Below are 19,877 nucleotides of genomic sequence, written 5' to 3'. Positions count from 1 at the left end.
AGGAGGGACACTGTGGCACTACAAGGGGCCCCTGACACTAGCCTGGACGATAAACTGTCCACCACCTCCGCCGGCGCTAGTGGACAGGAGGCACCGCCACAGGACCACCACACCAGCACCCCACCCCCTGCAGAGGGAGAACCACCTCGCAAACGGTCCCTGAGATCCAGGAAAAAGACAGAGAACGATGCCAAGACCCCTGCCAAGAAATGAGACCACCCTGAATGTCATCCTACTGTCCCACTTTGTCACCCTGTCCGTCCTTAAACTGCCCCAGCTCCACTTCCTATGCCCATTTGGGCAATGCACCTGTGAGACTAATAGACTGGACTCTGCCATGAACATTCCTCCGCCATCACCCCTCACCCTTTTGCTACCCCCTCCAATATTGAGCACTAAAATAAACACCCATAAAGCACAAAACAATCTGGAGTCAGTCTGTGATTTTGGAATACTGTATTAGCAATTACTGTGGCAAAAAGCTCTTTCATTTGTAATGTCAACATACCTATGTCACACAGCTGTAGTCCATGAGGAATCAAAGCAGATGTCACACATTGGGACCCACATCTGTGAAATCGTAAGGGAAAGTGACAACTCAGTAACCATACACTGGGTGAAAACGATAGACAGTAGAGAGGTAGTAGAGTTTAAGTACATGTAGTAGGCAGGTTTGTATTCTTACCTGTGTTTCACTGGAAATATTGCTGGATCACTGAGTCCCTTTTGTCCATGTCTTCTTCTTCTGCTTCCTCGTCTTCACTGTCCACAGGCTCCACAGCTGCAACAACACCGCCATCTGGACCATCCTCCTGCAGAAAAGGCACCTGTCGTCGCAAAGCCAAGTTGTGAAGCATACAGCAGGCCACGATGATCTGGCACACCTTCTTTGGTGAGTAGAATAGGGAACCACCTGTCATATGGAGGCACCTGAACCTGGCCTTAAGGAGGCCGAAGGTCCGCTCGATCACCCTCCTAGTTCGGCCATGGGCCTCATTGTAGCGTTCCTCTGCCCTTGTCCTGGGATTCCTCACTGGGGTCAGTAGCCATGACAGGTTTGGGTAACCAGAGTTACCTGCAAATGGCGAAGGACAACTGTTAAACACACACTAACCTGTAGGGATATCCCCAGACCCAGACAACCATTCCCACTGTCTTGCTGCCAGGTGCTCACCTATTAGCCACGCACGGTGCCACTGGAGTTGACCCATTACATAAGGGATGCTGCTATTCCGCAGGATGTAGGCGTCATGCACTGAGCCAGGGAACTTGGCCTTCACATGGGAAATGTACGGGTCTGCCAAATATACCATCTGTACATTCATCGAATGATAACTCTTACGGTTTCTGTACACCTGTTCACTCCTGTGGGGGGGACCAAAGCCACATGTGTCCCATCATTGGCACCTATGATGTTGGGGATATGTCCCAGGGCATAGAAATCACCTTTCACTGTAGGCAAATCCTCCACCTGAGGGAAAACGATGTAGCTCTGCATGTGTTTCAGCAGGGCAGACAACACTCTGGACAACACGTTGGAAAACATAGGCTGGGACATCCCTGATGCTATGGCCACTGTTGTTTTATATGACCCACTTGCAAGGAAATTGAGCACTGACAGCACCTGCACTTGAGGGGTGATTCCTGTGGGATGGCGGATAGCTGACATCAGGTCTGGCTCCAGCTGGGTACACAGTTCCTGGATTGTGGCACGGTCAAGCCTGTAGGTGATGATCACATGTCTTTCCTCCATTGTTGACAGGTCCACCAACGGTCGGTACACTGGAGGATGCCGCCATCTCCTCACATGTCCCAGCGGACAGTGCCTATGAAGGACAACAGCGAGCACAGAGTCAAACAACTCAGAGGTACGTATCCACAGCTTACACAGAACACTAATCATAATCTAAAAAGTGGCCTGTATGTGTGTTGAGTCTAGGCCTAGGTATGTGTGACGCAGTTAAAAATGAAGCCATGTGGGCCCCTGAAATGGCGGCTGCCTGACCTCTAAAGTGGGACAATTGGATGTGAGGTAACTGCGCTGGCGTTGTACACCGTCGCGGTAGGCGGTCGAAGACCGCAGCGCAATGCTGCATTGGTTAACATTGAACTCTATGGGTCCCAGGAGCCAATGACGATGTACGCCGGCGGTGACGGTACGCACCGCCGCGGACGTGACCGCCATTTTCTATCTGTTCAATCACTCGATACCTGATCTTCGACAGGAGAGGACCTACACTGCAAGTGCTGCTGTGACCTTGGTCTGGAAGAGACAATGGCTCGAGTGTCTGGGGAAAGGGCCCCTGCCTTCACAGCGGAGGAGTTGGAGAAACTCATGTATGGGGTCCTCCCCCAGTACACGCTAATCTACAGTCCTCCAGACAAACAAGTAAGTACACTCGGAGCATGCTGTATGGGCTATGCCTGTGTGGAGAGGGGTGGATTGTCAGAGTCACCAGATCCTCGGGGTCTGTGCACGTTCCCAACACGTCCACCACTGAACAGCTCCAAGACTCTGATAGATAAATCACAGAGACTGAGAGAGTTCAAGAGGGGAAGAGGGGATTAGGAAGGGAACAGCTGGGAAGGAGACCTGTAGTAAGAAAAAGGTTAGAACACACAATATGAAAATTATATCTCCTGAAATCAATACTAGACTATGATTCTAAGCCTAGTCACTCTGAAAACATGAACAATCTAAGAGTTAAGTTTAAAATAACTAAGTTACAAGATGGCCAGATACCTGTAGGGGAATCAAGATGAATTAAATGAAAACTTTCTTATTCAAGTACTTTCCTTTACATGAGAATCAGAAATACATTCTGACTAAATTTTAAACCAGTCTTATAAATCCTGTTTTGAGAATGTATACCAGGACCATACAATATTGCATCTAGAAACTCTGGCCTTCTGTGTACTCTTAAAATGTTTCAACACAAATTGCACATATTGCAGATATGTATATATACATATATAAATATAGTAAACACCATAAAAGGATTGTGCACCATGAATAACACAGTATGGATTCAGGAAACAAATCACATAACTTGTCAACTCGAATATTACATAATAAATATCTTAGAATAGTGGCATACAATAAACAACATGAAATAAACTCGAGGAGAGAATCGTGCCCCTTGTCGATTCGAGTGTCACCATGTAAAATACCAAGAAATGGTAGCAAGCAATGAATATCAAAGTCAAATCATCATTAATCGAATCGCGCGTCTTGCCGACTCGTAAAACACGATGTAAATATAAAAAAATAACAGCTCACAATAAATAACAAGATCAAAGTACAATGAAACGAATAGCGCTTCTTTTGCCGATTCTTAAGCCACCATGTAAATGTCAAGAAATGGTAGCGCGCAATGAACAACAAAGTTAAATTCTCATGAAACGATTTGCGCGTCTTGCCAATTCGCAAAACATCATGTAAATGTCAAGAAATAGTAGCGCGCAATGGACAACAATGTTTAAACACCATAAAATGAATTGCGCGTCTTTCCGATTCTTAAGCCACCATGCCAATGTCAAGAAATGGTAGCACGCAATGAATAACAAAGTCAAACCTTTATGAAACAAATCGCGCGTCTTGCCTATTTGTAAACTACCATATAAATGTCAAGAAATGGTAGCGCGCAAGCAATCTGTTACTCATTTAAGAATTAAACCAAGAATATGAAAATTCTAAATAACGGTGTTGGGACAGTCCAACCACCGTCTTACCGCCTGGAACAATGATCACCAATGAAGGATGAAGGGCAGAAGACTGGAAGATCCAAATAGGCCACCGGGACAGGAGCTCAGGAAGAAGCACCGGGACCTCTGAATAGTGAGCACTGGGAGTTGGCCTGGCTCTCTTTTATAGAGTCTTGGCCCAGCCCAGAACCACGCCCAGGCATGTTGCAGGGAAAGTCTCTGGAAGGCCCTGGAAAGGGGCCACACCCTAACACACTCTGAAAACCTGCAGCAATACATTGTAAATGAACAGTATTTGTAAGCATATTAAAAATAAGTTTTCAGGATTGAACTCTGCAATGTAAAAGGTTAAACCACAACATATCAGCACAATACATAAATTACGTTGTTTTGAGAGTGCTGGGTTTTTGCATTTTTGTCGCCAATAGAGCGCGTACTGCTCTGGTGTTGACATGGATGTAGGAAGGAAGGGGGGAGAGTGTGGCATACATGAAACGACGGTGAGTGCATGTGCCACATGGCAAGGGTAGGGATGGGGGCCAATGACTGTGACGGTGCAGTTGGTAAAAAGTTTCTCTTCCCCCTGTACAAATCATGTAGGTCAGCGCCCACCAGAAAAAAGATATTTGGCGTGACATCGCCAAGGACATCCGGACCCTGGGAGTCTACCACAGACGGAGCACCCACTGCCGGAAAAGATTGGAGGACATTTGCCGCTGGAGCAAGAAGACGGCAGAGGCTCAGCTGGGGATGGCCTCCCACCGTGGGAGGGGTGCCCATTGCACCATGACCCCCCTGATGTTCAGGATCCTGGTGGTGGCGTACCCGGAGTGGGATGGGCGCTTGAGGGCATCACAGCAGCCACAAGGGGGTGAGTACACTCTCATCCTGCTGATTTTGCGTGCAGTGGAGGTGTCTGGGTGGGGGAGGTGGGCTGTGGGGTTCCCTAGGCCAGGCGCGATTTTAGTAGGCAAGGCCATGTGGCACCCCACCGCACCTCTGTAGAGTGCCAAGTACACCTAGTCATGCCCCTGTGTCATCCATGTGTGCAGATGTCGTCCATGGCCTAGTAGGCCATTTCCCAGGAATTCAATAGTGGAGCCCAAGAGCGCGGCGTAGTGCAGGGGGCTCCTGTGTCTGTCGTGTCCCCAACGGTAGCGGTAATGCATGCACTCAACATGTCTTTTTTCTGTCGTTCCCCCCCTTTTTGTGGTCTCCCTGTTCTAGTGTGCATTAGCATCATCATCAGGCGGAGGAGCAGTGGCACCGGAGCACGAGGGAGCTGCATCCCACATGGCCCTGGAGGGCGAAACTACGGACTCAGAGTTCACCAGTGGGGAGCTCAACGGCGGGGACAGGAGCTGACACCAGTGACACGGACTCGTCCTCTGATGGGAGCTCCCTTGTGGTGGCGGCAACATCTGTGCCCCCGCATCTACAAGTACAGCCGCCACCCCTCCTACCAGCACCGCCCTCCCAGCAGCCCCTCAGCCTTTGCCCCGTGCCCGCTCACCCAGGAGGGTGGGCATCACCTTCGCCCCAGGCACCTCAGGCCCTGCCCCAGTCACCCCTGCTGCCCTCAGTAAGGAGGCCATTGACCTCCTCAGGTCCCTCACTGTTGGGCAGTCTACCATTTTGAATGCCATCCAGGGTGTAGAAAGGCAGTTGCAACAAACAAATGTATTCCTGGAGGGCATTCATTCTGGTCAGGCGGCCCTTCAGCAAGCTTTTCAGACTCTGGCCTCAGCACTGATGGCAGCCATTGTCCCCGTCTCTAGCCTCCCCCCTCCAGCTTCCTCCACCCAGACCCAATCCCCTGTACCCCAGCCCATCCCAAGCACACCTTCAGACCAACATGCACACACGCCAACACACAAGGGAAGCTCTGGCAAACATAAGCACCACACATCCCACAAGCACTCATGCAAGAATCACACACATGCAGACACACCAACATCCACTGCTTCCACTGTGTCCCCCTCCTCCTCGTCTCCCTCCTCCCTCCCAGTCTCGTCTACACTCACACCTGCATGCACTACATCTACAGCCACTACTGCCATCACCAGCACACACACAACCACACCCCGCTCACGTGCAGTCACCACCCCCACTACCATTCACCGCTGAACAGGGCACTGCTGTCTCAAGCACCGCTGAACAGGGCACCGCCGTCTCAAACACCGCTGAACAGGGCACCGCTGCCTCAAGCAACGTTTTCCCATGAGTTCCAAGGGCACTAATGCTACTGAGTCCGTCACGGGCAGAATGAAGCACTCTGGGCACAAAGCCCTCTCCAGAACCAGTGGAGAGATACATCCACTACCTCTGTCCTTAGCAGGATGAAGCACTCTGGGAACAGAGCCCCCTCCAGAACCAGTGGAGATTGTCATCCACTACCTCTGTCCTTAGCAGGATGAAGCAGTCTGGGCACAAAGCCCCATCCAGAACCAGTGGAGAGATACATCCACTACCTCTGTCCTTAGCAGGATGAAGTACTCTGGGCACAAAGCCCCCTCCAGAACCAGTGGAGACTGTTATCCACTTGAAAGACTGTGGCTTTTCACTCCCCAGGATATGGCAGTGGGCAACCCACCCACTGTAGAGACTTGAGAGACTGTGGCTTTGCACTCCCCAGGATATGGCAGTGGGCAACCCACCCACTGTAGAGACTTGAGAGACTGTGGCTTTGCACTCTCCAGGATATGGCAGTGGGCAACCCACCCACTGTAGAGACTTGAGAGACTGTGGCTATGCACTCCCCAGGATTGAGCAGTGGGCATGTGGCCCTCTCGTGGATTTGGCGTCGTGCACTCAACCGGCTGAGGTGCCCCCCTTTCCCTCCCCCTGAGGTGCCTGTTTTCTTGCTCTCTGATGCCCCTGCAGTGTTCTCTCCATCATGGTCGGGGATCTTGTGTAGGCCTCGCCCATACCGTGTGGGCCCAGTGTTCGACGGATTTAATTGGAGCACTACCTGGACTACTATGCTTGGTGTATATTTTGTTAATAGTATATATATATATTTTTACATACTTGATTTTAATATATTACAATGGTTACACTCATTTCCTTTTGTCTTTGCATTTTTCCGGAGGGTTGGGGGGTGTAACTATCATGTATTAATATGTATTAGTGTGTGTGTAGTAGTGGGTGAGGGTGGGGGTGTTGCGTGTATGTGTCACTGTTTTTTCCCTCCCGCATCCCCTGTGTCGTAGGTGCAGTACTCACCGTGGTCTTCGCCGCCAGCGTTCGTGCTCCTGGTAGAGGAGCAGTAAGACTGTTGCAGGGAGAATTTGGAGTTCCGGCTACATGGTGTCCTAGTTCCTCGTGGGGTGTGTAGAGGTGAGCGTTTTCCCTTCAGAATCCTTTTTCCGCTGTGTTTTTATCCACAGTGAATCCGCCCCGGAAAAGGTGGCGGATTGGTAGGTTGTGATACTGTGGGCGGTACTTTGTCCTCCGCCTGTCTGTTGGCGGTGTCCGCCGCGCTGTTTGTTTGTACCGCCGTGGTGGTCTGAGTGTTAAAGTGGCTGTCTTTGTTGGCGGTTTCCACCACGGTCGTAATTGCAAAATGTTTACCGCCGGCCTGTTGGCGGTCTTACCACCGCTTTAACACCGACCGCCAAGGTTGTAATGACCACCATAGTAAGGTGGTTTTTATGTCCTGACAGTGAAATATTGCTAAATTTGTTTTTCACTTTTGCAAAGCTTGTCCCTCTTGTAGGTTAACATGGGGGCTACTTTAAATCTGATTAAAGTGTAGATTCCCTTTGGGAGCGGATGGACATGTGGAGTTTGGGGTCTCTGAGCTCACAATTTAAAAATACAACTTTTAGTAAAGTTGATTTTAAGATTGTGTGTTTGAAAATGCCACTTTTAGAAAGTGGGCATTTTCTTGCTTATACCATTTCTGTGACTCTGCCTGTTTGTGGATTCCCCATCTGGGTCGGTTTGACAGTTGGGCTGGTTGCACCTCACACTAAACAGTGACACAAAGGGAGCTGGGGTGTAGCCTGCATATCCTGATGAGCCACCTGTGCCAGGAGGGAGGGGAGGAGTGGTCACTCACACCTGAAAGGGCTGTGCATGCCCTCACACAATGCAGTCTCCAACCCCCTGGTGAGTGTTCGGGGCCTGGCCTGGGCAAAGCAGGATTTCATATTCAAAAGAGACTTTACTTTGAAGTTGGCCTACTTCAAAGGAGAAATTGGGTATAAGAAGGGCACCCAAAACCACAGACTTTAGATCACTTCTGGACATCAAGAGGAACCTCTGCCTGGAGAAGAGCTGAGGGGAAGTGCTGCCCTGCCTGTGACTGTGCTTTGTGGAGCTATCCTGCAGTTGCTGCTTCTGCCAGAGTAAGAGGGCAAAGACTGGACTTTCTGTGCCTTCCATCTTGTGAAGAAATCTCCAAGGGCTTGATTTAGAGCTTGCCTCCTGTTGTTGAAGTCTCACGGAGAGCAAAGAGTTCTCTCTGCCAGCACCTGGAGTCTCTGGAGAGACTCCTACTCTGCCCTGTGGTTCCCATCCAGTTCCTGGGACCCTGAAAGGAGAAGCTGGCAGCATAATGGTAAGGAAATCCACGCACAGAGCGCCGTGCGGGGAAAAGATTGATGCAACTCTGATCTGCGGCTGAAGAAAAGCTGCGCCGCCAGCTCCGCAGCCGGCTCCGCAGCTGAGAAACGATGCTTGCAGAGAACGCGACCGAAGAATCGACGCATGGAGCAGGAGAAACGACGCGCAGCATCGCTGACGGAGGCTGGGAGATCACAACCCGCGCTGCGGGGTTTTCGGATCATCGTGAGGCTGGATTTCTGACTCAAGTACCGCTGTGCGTGGAAAAACAACACAAGGCCTGCCCGGACCCGAGAGTGCTGACCGGATCGACGCATCGCTCTCCTGTGGAGAGAAGAAACGATGCGCCCGACCCGGCAAAAGGAGAAACGATGCACAGTCCCGCTCGTGAGTGGAATCAACGCCTCGCAAACCCTTTTTGACTCATTTGCAGGGTTATGTTTGACGCGCACCAGGTACATTTTCATGCTAGCAGCGCTAGTGTGTGTTTAAAACTACTTAAAGACTCTTTTTGCATTTTTATTGATAACTTGACTTGTGTATTGTGGATTTTTGTCGTTTTGGTCTTGTTTTATTTAGATAAATATTTCCTATTTTTCTAAACTGGTGTTGTGTCATTTTGTAGTGTTTTCATTAAAGTTACTGTGTGTGTTGCTACAAATACTTTATACCTAGCACTCTGAAGTTAAGCCTACTGCTCTGCCAAGCTACCAAGGGGGGTAAGAAGGGGTTAGCTGAGGGTGATTCTCTTTTACCCTGACTAGAGTGAGGGTCCTTGCTTGAACAGGGGGTAACCTGACTGTCAACCAAAGACCCCATTTCTAACACAAATGAACAGTCTATGGTGTGGCTTCAGGAAGTTAACACTAGGAAAACTAAAAAGCAGGAAAAGAAGTTTGCTATACCAACTTCAAAGCTAAAACATTTTGGGCCTCATTAACGAGGCCCTAGCGGCACATTGTGCCACTGGAGCATAATTTTTTATGCACTGGTGGTACAGTGTGCCAGTCCATATTTACAAGGCCATGCAAAGCCACCTTGCGTGGCTTTTCATGGCCTTGTAAATATGGCACCCTTTCACACATAACACTGTGTGAAAAGGGCATTCCGTGGGTGTTGCTGTGGGAGTTCCCAAAGCAACACCTATGACATCCGATGGAATCTGACGCATTCCCAGATTTACAAGTCAGGGAATGCGTCAGATTCCTACACCACCTCAGGAGTGGTACAAGAATGACACAACGAGGAGAAATATATTTATTTCTCTCTCTTTTTTCTTTTTCCTATGTGTGTCCCTTCCTACACAAAAACAATCACCCCCACAACACAGACACCCTTACACCATGGTGCAAGGGTGCCTGCGTTGGTGCATGGCAGCAATTTGTACGCCAGCACAATTGGAAAGTACAGAAATGTGCCGTATCTTGTAGATACAGTGCATTTCTGCCCCATCCCGGAGGCGCAGGGCGGTGCAGCAAGGTACTTGCTGCACCACCCTTCGCTGCAGGTCTCATAAATGAGGCCCTTTGTTTTGGGTGTGGTATCAGTTCACATGTTGCTAACTTCAAGGGGTGCACTGCCATAGGAAAAGACTATGGAATATGTAAATGCATGGGTAATGTTTTTTGATAGTGTGCAGAAGCAAAAAAACAACAGGATAGAAATAAAGTTTCTCAAGTCAATGAAGAAAAGATTGAACAAGATGAGAGTGGAAGTGAAGTTATTGCCTCTCAAAATGGAATAGTCTTCATGGTGAAGGAAATGGGATTGTCAGAAGGAAACATACTCTTGCCACCTCTAATGTGCAAACTCATTGTTCATAAGGTGGAATTTCAAGTAATAGCTAATTCTGGTTCACCATTCTCCATGATTCCCAAGTGCACTTTTGAGAAATTCTTCGCCTCAAAAGTTCCAAGTCTGAACAAACCAGGTGGTGTATTACATAAAGTGCCCCAGGGGTTCAACATGCAATGACATTACAGAAGAGACTGCAGATGCTTTATGGCCCCTTCTGTAATACCGATAGCGCTGTCACGCATATAGTGCCAGCCCTATCATCTGAGGGTGTTCCTTCATTTGCATGGGGATGTGGCCCCATGCAAGTGAGGGAATCTCTTTGCCTCTTCGCTCACATCATATTATTGATGTGGGCTCTGATGGAAACATGCCTTTAAATGGCACTCTGGGGGGAGAAAAGGGTCCTATGGAGCCCTCAAACATCCCCTTGCTGGTGGGTGCAGTCACTCGCTCCACCCACCTGCAAAGGAATCTCCAATTACCCCTCAAAGTGCAGGCAGGGTGCTGCATGCACAGAGAAACATGGAGCAGCTTTTAAACAGATGCTCTGTATTTCTCTTGGATGTGCTGCCTCAAGGGTAGCATGAGTTTGTGGCTGCCCTAGGCATAGGCACAGTGCATTCAATATAATATGGCACACTCTTTTTGTTTATGCCAGGCTCACTTTTTCAAAAGTTCACCCAGCGCAAACAAGGAGAGGTCGCTGTATTCTGTAATATGGCCTCAGATGTGAAAGCTGTTACATGTGATGGCAACAAGATTAACTACCTTGGATATTTTGTTGCAGACACCAATTTTGAAGATAAATCTGCATGGTTAAAATGTAATGTGGCATAAAAAGGAGTCTGCATCCTAGGATGGAGAGATCAAAAACTTCTCAAAATAGACTTTATTTCAAGTGCACAGGAACCAGTGATGTTGATTACAGAGTAATATTATGGTTCCAGTCTGATATCTGCTTACCCAGAGAAATTCAAGGAAACAGAAATTGGCAAGCTCAAGGGTTTTGCACACCATATTAACCTGAGGAAAATGTGGTGCCAATCAATGTTACTTTTTGAGTGAGAAATGATCTACAAGTGTTAGTGGTGAATTTACAAAGAGACTATATAATTGAGGAAACAGAACCCTCTGAATAGGTATATCCTATAGTTTTGACCAAGAAAAACCATGGCCAGCTGAGGCTATGCATAGACCTTAGTGCACTTAACTGAAAGATAGTGGTTGACAGCCATCCTCTTTGCAGGACCAACAATTTATAATCTATGTTGAATGGTTCTTCTGTGGGATCCGCTCCCAATATATGCAGTGCATATCACAAGTGGAAATTGTACAATAGTCAAGACCACTCACAGCCTTTGATACACCATTTTGAGTCTTCCAATATAAACACATGCCCTTTGGTCTAGCCTCTACTGGCTCGGTCTTTCAAGGAGTGATGTTCCATAATTTCAAGGACATTGAGACAAATGTCAGATGTTTTCAGAATGATGTGTTAGTTTTCTCTAAAGATTTGGAACAATATTATCAGATACTGAGATAAGTCTGCCAAAGACTAGCGCAGAATGGACTTGCTCTTAGTCCTGACAAAGGTCACTTATTTAGTTCCAAGTTGGATTACGTTGGTCATACCGTTTCTTCAGATGGCGTCACACCCAAACTTTCTCTAGGGGAAGCAATAAGTCAAGCACCATCTGGGGGACGTGGCCTGAGAACCTAAGATGGCGGACGCATATTTGTGCCCTAACAATTATCCTGCAGGATCCTCCCTGGAGCCGACCAGCCTTAATCCCGGCCTGATTCCATACTCCTACACCAGGGGCAACGGGAGGTTGGGCTTTTAGGTTGCACCCAGGGACCGCGGTTGCAGTGAAAAGACCGCAACGCCCATGCGGCCTTGGCGGGCGGGTCCTAGATGACGATGCAAGAGAGAGGGCAAAGAGGACTACTGCGGGCCCAGGCAGGCAGCACCGGATGTGCGACTGGACACCGGCAGCAGGTGGAGCCCTGGGGGGGCGTAAGGAAGTCCTGGAGGGACCAGCAGGGGGCTGTAGTGAAGAAAGCGGCATGCAGGGTTCCACCTGCGGCACGATGACTGTAAGCCCCACCGTTTGAGCAGTGGACTGCACGGGGGATGATCAGATCCTGATCTGCAGCCATGGTACACAAGGGCCCCGGAGAACGCCACGGAATGTTGGATGTCCTGATGCCTACCTAGGTGAACAACGCAGGACTAACCAATTCACCCAGCAGTGCTGGGGGTGGGTAAAGCCTGAAGTGGGTGTTAGATGCTCTGGTGACCTGGCCTCGGCTGGGTCCCAGCTGATGGACCAGAGGAGTGAGGCAGGCAACCCTGGGAGACTGCCACAAGATCCTTCCTGACCGTGTGGTGGGGCCTGTGGTACAGGACAAGCTCTGTGAGGGCCGGAACACATTGAACTAGAGGCCCGAGGGTGAGGCCTTACCCCGAGATTGCGGCTCAGTACTGGGGGCAGGCGCAGACACTGTTACCACATTGTGGGCTCACAAACTAAAGGCAAGCCTCTTGAGGAGGGGCAGGCACTTGAGGGAGGCAGCCTGGGGTCCGGGCCTCATGGTGCCCTGATGGAGGGGTATCACTGTGTTGCCAGGGATATTGGCTTGGAGACACAGGAGCCCATCCTTGGCAGCCCCCAACCCTGGACCCGCCGGAAGATTGACGAGACACTGGGGGCAAAGGACTACAGCCTTACACAGTGTGGAGGCCATAGGCATTTGGAAAGCATGGACGACCCCTGTGGGACATCCCAGCTGCTACAGGGACCCCCACTGAGTGGGAGACAGCACAATGGGAGAACAGTGATTGGACCTGGACTAGAGCAGGGAGGCAACCACCGACAGACCGGGGCCTCGGTCCCACCCGGCCAGACGGCCCAGGTGACAAAGACACAGGTGGGCCTAGCACCTCATGGTTTGGACATGGAGAAGTCCAGAGCCAAACAGGGGGACATGCAGGTGGAGGCACCCGGTCTGGCCCACTCTCTGTGGGAAATGTAGGGGGTAGAAGGAATCTATGGCCCCCAAGCTACAAGTACAATTTGACAGAATCCTCGTGGCAAGCGCAGACCCCAAAGCTACGCTACAGCAAGACATAGGGGTAGTGTCCGCAGGACTAGGGCTGTTGCAGGCCGAACATCAGAAACTGGCGACACGGTGAAGGAGGTGGAGAAGGCGCTTAAGGAAAGGCAGCTGACCTAATCGGACCTCAAAAGATGAATGGGAGAGTTGGACGACAGAGTACAGATCCTGGAACGAACGGCCGAGGACGCAGAGGAGCGCTACCATCGGAGCAATGTCTGTGTGGTGGGCCTTCCGGAGGGCACAGAACAAAACGACACAGTGGCATATTTGGAGAAATCGTTTAGTTCAGAAGTGGCACTGGGTCGACTGATGCTCTCTTTTGCTATTGAACGCACCCACAGGGTCCCCAGCAGGCCCTCACAACTGGGCAGACCCCCATGCTCGATCATGGTAAAAACATCTGCATTTCAAGGATTGGGATACCCTCCTGCAGAGGCCAAGGGAAAACAGACCATACACCATATGTAATGTGAGCGTGACGATAGCCCCTGATTATACTTTAGCAGTGCAATCCAAAAGAGCCTCCTTCATGTCCATCAAGAAAGCGCTACATGAGGAAGGGATCCAATATTCATTGATGTTCGCAGCCAAATTGAAGATAATGCTGAATGGCAAGACCCATTTCTTTGAGGACCTAGCAGCGGCATGGGACTGGTTCGACTCATATAGAGTGGGGGACCACCGATGCCTCCAGAGAGCAATGCAATGGAGACTCTGAACCGGAGTCACAATCAGACAAGCGGACAATGGACTCCGAGTTGGGGGGCTTCACCCCAACATGAGGGGTGGTGCCTGGAGTGACACCACAGTCAGTGGAAGATCTGATTTGACCTGATAGGCGTCCAATTTCTCTTCTTACTAGGAACCTGAACTATCTGTACCTTCAGGCAGGAGGAATCTGAAATCCAATCCATCTCAATCAAAGGGGAACAAGTAGAGAAAAGGAAAAAAACAAAAAACAAACACAGTTGTGGGCAAGCACGGCTCCTCCTTGAAACCACCCCTACTATATAGCCTAGGTACTTCTTGATGAACGGTGCAGGAATAGTTGATTTTGAAGCTATAACCTGTACTGGACCCCTGGGAAGGAGTCATGGGTTGGCTGGAGTGGCCTATAATGTCACTCCCGGCACCCCCCTCATTTGACCAACCGCAAAGCTAGGTGAAATGGACTTGATGCACTTAGTTCCTGAAGTTCGTAAGTTTGGACGGACGGCCGTTGCCGAGTGGTCCTGGGGATGGGGAGTTTTATGTTGGGGTTGGTTTTGTTAAGACATATCTGTGATAAGATGCTTAACTCAAAGGTCGGAAGGGCAAAAGTGATGACGTTTGTGGAGGATAGGCTCATATAACACACAGGTTTCCTATGGCAGGGGAAGGAAATAGACTGACGTGCATATCCTTGAAAATGAGGGACATGGGGTCTCCATCTAAGTGCTATGCTGTCCACCGCTATTTGAAGCGCAGAGGGGTACAAATAGCCATGTTACAAGAAACTCACCTAGTGAGCAAAGAGATAGACCGACTCAGCTGGAGATGGCGGGGACAACTATTTGCAACCTCTTACTCGCCCAAGGGACTCTGCTGTGGATAAGAGCGGGAACCGTATTTGAACCATCCCACTTTCTGATAGCCAAAGAGAGGTGATATGTCTTGGTGTCGGGCTGGCTTATGGGGAAGGAAATCATACTAGGCAGTATCTGTGCACTCAGTCATGACCAACCGGTCTTCTTTCATACCCTGTCCACACCATTGGGATGACTGGTGGGCAGCACATTAATATTTGGGGGAGACTGACGTACTGCTGGACCGTGCCACCCCCCTCACAGGCGTGCCCACATGCAAACTGGCCAATGGCTTTGCAGAATGGCAACACAGCTGGGGACTGGTTGATGTTTTGAGGGTCCAACACGGCAAGGACCATTCTACTCCCCCTTACGTTTTCTACACACACAACTATATGCCTTCCTCTGGTCTGACCAACTGGTGGCACCACTTTTATTTGCCCTAGTGACAGAACACCTGGCAGAATACTTCTGTCAAAATGGGAAGGGAGATGGTATCAGGATAGAGGGTCTAGAACACATCATGTCCCTCTATGCCGATGATATCTTCCTTTATTTATCCAATGGCAGAATGGGGGCACTGGGAGCGATTTAGCGCCTTGAGGATTTCAGCATGATTTTGGGCCTTAGGGTCAATCGATCCAAGTCCTATCTTTTCCCATGCCAGTGAGGTGCACCAGTCAAACGCAGTACCCCGGTGGAGCTACAGTAGGCACCATTGTCATTTAAATATTTAGGAATACAAATATACCACCAACTAGAAGATATGAAGGAGGGGAACCCAGATAAGGTGCTGCACTCGTTATGTGCTAATTTTTTATTTTGGAGAACCTTGAACCTGCCACTTTTGGCTATGGTGACACTAACCAAGATAGTGATGCTTCCTAGGCTGTTATATTATTTTGCTAATACCTCGGTGAAACTACCTACCAGGGACATGGTTAAAGCAACTTAATAGCGTGCTCAGAGAACTCATTTGGAATGGGGACAGGCACAAAGTCTCACTGCCTATCTTGCAAAGACCGGTGGGGTTGTGTGGTCTGGGAGTGCTGGCCTGTGAGTCATATTACCTGGGTGCTCAACTACAATGGGTAGCCAGGTGGCTGGGTGAGACAGAGGACCATGTCTTGAGTTGGCTGGGGCTAGCACCTCACCAGAACATACTTCTTGCTAAACTGTAGCGCCCTGAGAGCCAGATGCATCAACCAGAAGTGCCAGTGCAGGCCGCAACGCATGGATGGCGTGGGGGAATGAGATGACCGAGGGGAACCCCTGTGTATACATGACCACTGCCATTGGTGGGACTGCCACACGGGGGACCTGTGTGCTATTTTACCGAAACCCAGTTAATGGTATGGACAGAGACAAGGGGTGACAACGACAGGTGATTGGTTTGAGCTGGGGACACTGGTACCATAGGCCAACCTGATTGATAAATTTCAACTCCCACCTGGTCAATTTCTGTTATACAAGGCACTAGTGTGTGCATTCTGAGATCTATGAGGAATGGGGTGAGAAGAACCCCACGACACTTAGGCGGTCATTATGAATATGGTGGTAAACACCGCTGACCGCCTTGGTGACGGTGAACAGAAGACCGCCATTGGCAGTGAACAGAAACCAGCCATAAAAGGAACCGGAAAATCTGATTCTGACAAAAATCACCAATCCACCAGTCTCTTTTAGGACCCTGTCGGTGGAAATGCTGGACCTCCCACCAGATATGGGACTGGAACACCTGCCAAGAACAATGCCCCCTCAAAGAAGTGACTCTGCAAAGATTCTGTCCACCAACTATCCCACTCAATCAATCACCAAACAGTGCTAACAATAATTAAGAACTATGTAAGCATTGATGGACCTACCAATACTGACAACAATGCTGCCACCATGTTGGTATTTAGTATAACCACCATTAACCCACTGCCATCACTGTAATTTGCACAATTTAATCCCTGCACCAAATAAAACACATATTACACCTGTGACAATGTCCCCTGTTATAATGTGTGAACAAAGTGAAGCATGGACGCAACTGGTTGATAACTACTTTATTTGTACCTGTGTAGCATGAAACAAACCACTCGCCTTACATATTGTTGTGCCTAAATATGTTTAGAAAAAGAAACACTAAATTGTATTCTGTTCTATGCAGACCTGAACACAGTGCCAATTAGTACATTCCAAACCTCCCCTAGATGACAAGGCAGTATGATGTACAGACACCAATCTCAGCCCTTAGTCCCACATACTTACTGGAAGTAGAGTTGTATCAGTTGGGTCCTGGAATTTACATCTTCCCCTTCCTCATCATCACCATCACTCTCGTTCCCTCTCTGAGGAAGCTGGTCTGGATATACAGCACCCTCCACCTCCAAGAGGGGGATAGAATTTCTCACAGCCACGTTATGCAGCATGCAGCAGGCCACCACTATTCTACACACCTTTTCAGGCCCATAGGCCAGGGATCCGCCAGAGATATGTAGACAACAAAATCTAGCCTTCAGGAAACCTATTGTGCGCTATATCACCCTCCTAGTATGTCCATTGGCCTCATTGTAATTTCTCTCTGCATCTGTTCCAGGATTCCTCACTGGTGTCAGGAGCCAACGCAAGTTGGGATAGCCAGAATCACCTAGAAAAAGGTGCAAAACAGAACTTTCATTGACAAGCCTCAGAGGTAGACAGCCTGGCTGTCTGCTAGGTGGCAGTTAGTGACAGAAACACCTACCTATGACCACCCTCTGTCCTCTTGTAGTTGTCTCATCTTTCATCTTGTGTGGCACACTACTGTTCCTCAGCACAAAGGAATCATGGACTGAACCAGGGAAAATGGCATTCACATGTGTGATGTACTGGTCTGCAGTACACACCAATTGAATGTTCATGGAGTGAAAGTTTTTCCGGTTTCTGTACACCTGTTCACTTACTCTTGGGGGGATTATAGGTATGTGGGTTCCATCAATGGCACCTATCACATGGGGAATGTTGGCAAAGGCATAGAAGTCTGACTTGATGGCAGGGAGGTCAGTACTTTGGGGAAACCTCACATAGGACTGCAGGTGTCGTACAAATGCATTCAGGAATCTTGTCAGTATAATGCTAAACATTGGCTGTGAAAAACCAGCACCCATGCCCACTGTCACTTGAAATGAGCGAGTGGCCAGGAAATGAAGTGCAGAGAGCACCTGCACTTCAGTGGGGATGGCATGCTGATTACGAGTTGCCGGATTCAGTGCAGGATCCACTAATGAACAAACTTCAAGAATAGTTGCGGGGGTGAGTCGGTAATTGAAAATGATGTGACGCTCCACCATGGTCTGCAAATCCACAAGTGGTCTGTACAACGATGGGGCCCTTCCTCGCTACATGGGTCGGTACATAGGAGGAGTTGGAAACACGTGTGAGGAACACACATAGATCGGCACACATTGTCAGTCATTGAGCACTGCTGAGTTGATTGTAGCGACACAAATGCATATAGTGTTTGACATAACATCAACTTGACCACAATTATTGATCAGGGCTTGTCAAGTGAGGTAATGTTAATGGTCACAAGTATATGTGTGTTTAGTGAACATTAGGGCCTGCATTGTGCAGATGGTAGTTTTATAAATGCGTAGTTATTGCCAAAATGTCTGCCCCCTGTAATCCAGAACTGTCGTGGTGGAAGTGACCTCATACTGCTACCATACATACTGCTTGACGTAACTGCGTAAGGCGTTGTTTACCGCCGGGCGCAAAATCATTGATTAACATGGATGTCAATGGGGAATCCTAGCGTATCATGATCGCCACCAGCGGTGACGGTGCACACCACCGCAGTGCGTACGCGAAGTCATCACCCCAACTTCACTTGACTCCCCGATCTCGTGCAAGCGGGTACTCCACTGAGTGTACTGCTGTGTCCTGCCTCTGGTCATGGAAGTGGCTCGTGTTGCAGGGAAAAGGGCCCCAGCCATCACCCAGGAGGAATTGGAGAGGCTCGTAAACTGGGTCCTGCCCCTGTACGCCAAGCTCTATGGACGGCCACAGGTACAGGTGAGTAGAGGTATTGTGGGCCATGGTTGTGTGTAATGGATGGTGTTGGCAGCATAAATGTGTGCACCTCTGATCCTGGATGGGCCATGGTTCCTCACATGCTGCGTGTGTATGTGTTGTTAGTCCATTTGTACTGTCCGTCCCATAGTGGACATATAGCCAACTGTATATGTTTGCCAAGTGCCTGACCTCTGTGTTATATTTCTGTGTCTCCCTTTTAGGTAAGCGCCCACCAGAAGAAGGCACTTTGGCATGCCATCACCAAGGAAGTGTGGACCCTGGGGGTCTACAACCAGCGGAGCACCCACTGCAGGAAGAGGTGGGAGGACCTGCGGCGCTGGGCGCGAAAAATCTGCGAGGCCCAGCTGGGGAAGTCCTCCCAACGGGGATGGGGTGCCCGTCGGGCACTGACCCCCCCTTATGCTATGCATCCCAGACCTGGATGGGCACTTGAAGGCTGCACAGCAGTCACAAGGGGGTGAGTACACATACCATATATTTGACGCTTGGTGGATGTTTGTGTGTGCATTCAGATTTATGCTGCTTAGTTGCCGGGACTCTGACTGATGTCCATCTACATGATGGCCCCCTTAGGGAGTAGGGGTGTTTTGGTCAGGTCTCCTACACGTCGGGCCCTTAAGTTGTTTAGGGAATGGCTGTAGAGCAGGGTTCTGGACACTAGTCAGGGGAATAGCCATGGGTATAGTGGATAGTGCTGCCTGTTGGAGGGCCTTCTGGGCGAGTGTATGTATGAACCACTATGTTCACTCCATTCAGCTATTTACATGTGTCTCTCCTGTTTTGTCTCCCCATCCCTGTTCTCTTGTGTTGTCTGTGTACATCAGCATCATCTGGCGAGGGAGCTGAGGCACCGGTGAAAGGGGATGGAGCGGCGCACGGATCCTCGGAGGCAGAGTCGTCCGACGCCAAGGGGACCAGTGGGTTGGAGGGCGAGGGGAGTACCATGAGGGAGGCAACTACCACTGGAGTTAGTGACTCCGATACCTCCTCCGATGGGGGCCCCCTGGCAGTGGCGGACCCTAGTGGGCCCACACCCACTGTGTCATCTTCCGCTACCCC

The sequence above is a fragment of the Pleurodeles waltl genome, chromosome 7, assembly GCF_031143425.1.
Source record: "Pleurodeles waltl isolate 20211129_DDA chromosome 7, aPleWal1.hap1.20221129, whole genome shotgun sequence".
Lineage (NCBI taxonomy): Eukaryota > Metazoa > Chordata > Amphibia > Caudata > Salamandridae > Pleurodeles > Pleurodeles waltl.
Note: the sequence above shows the minus strand (reverse complement) of the source record.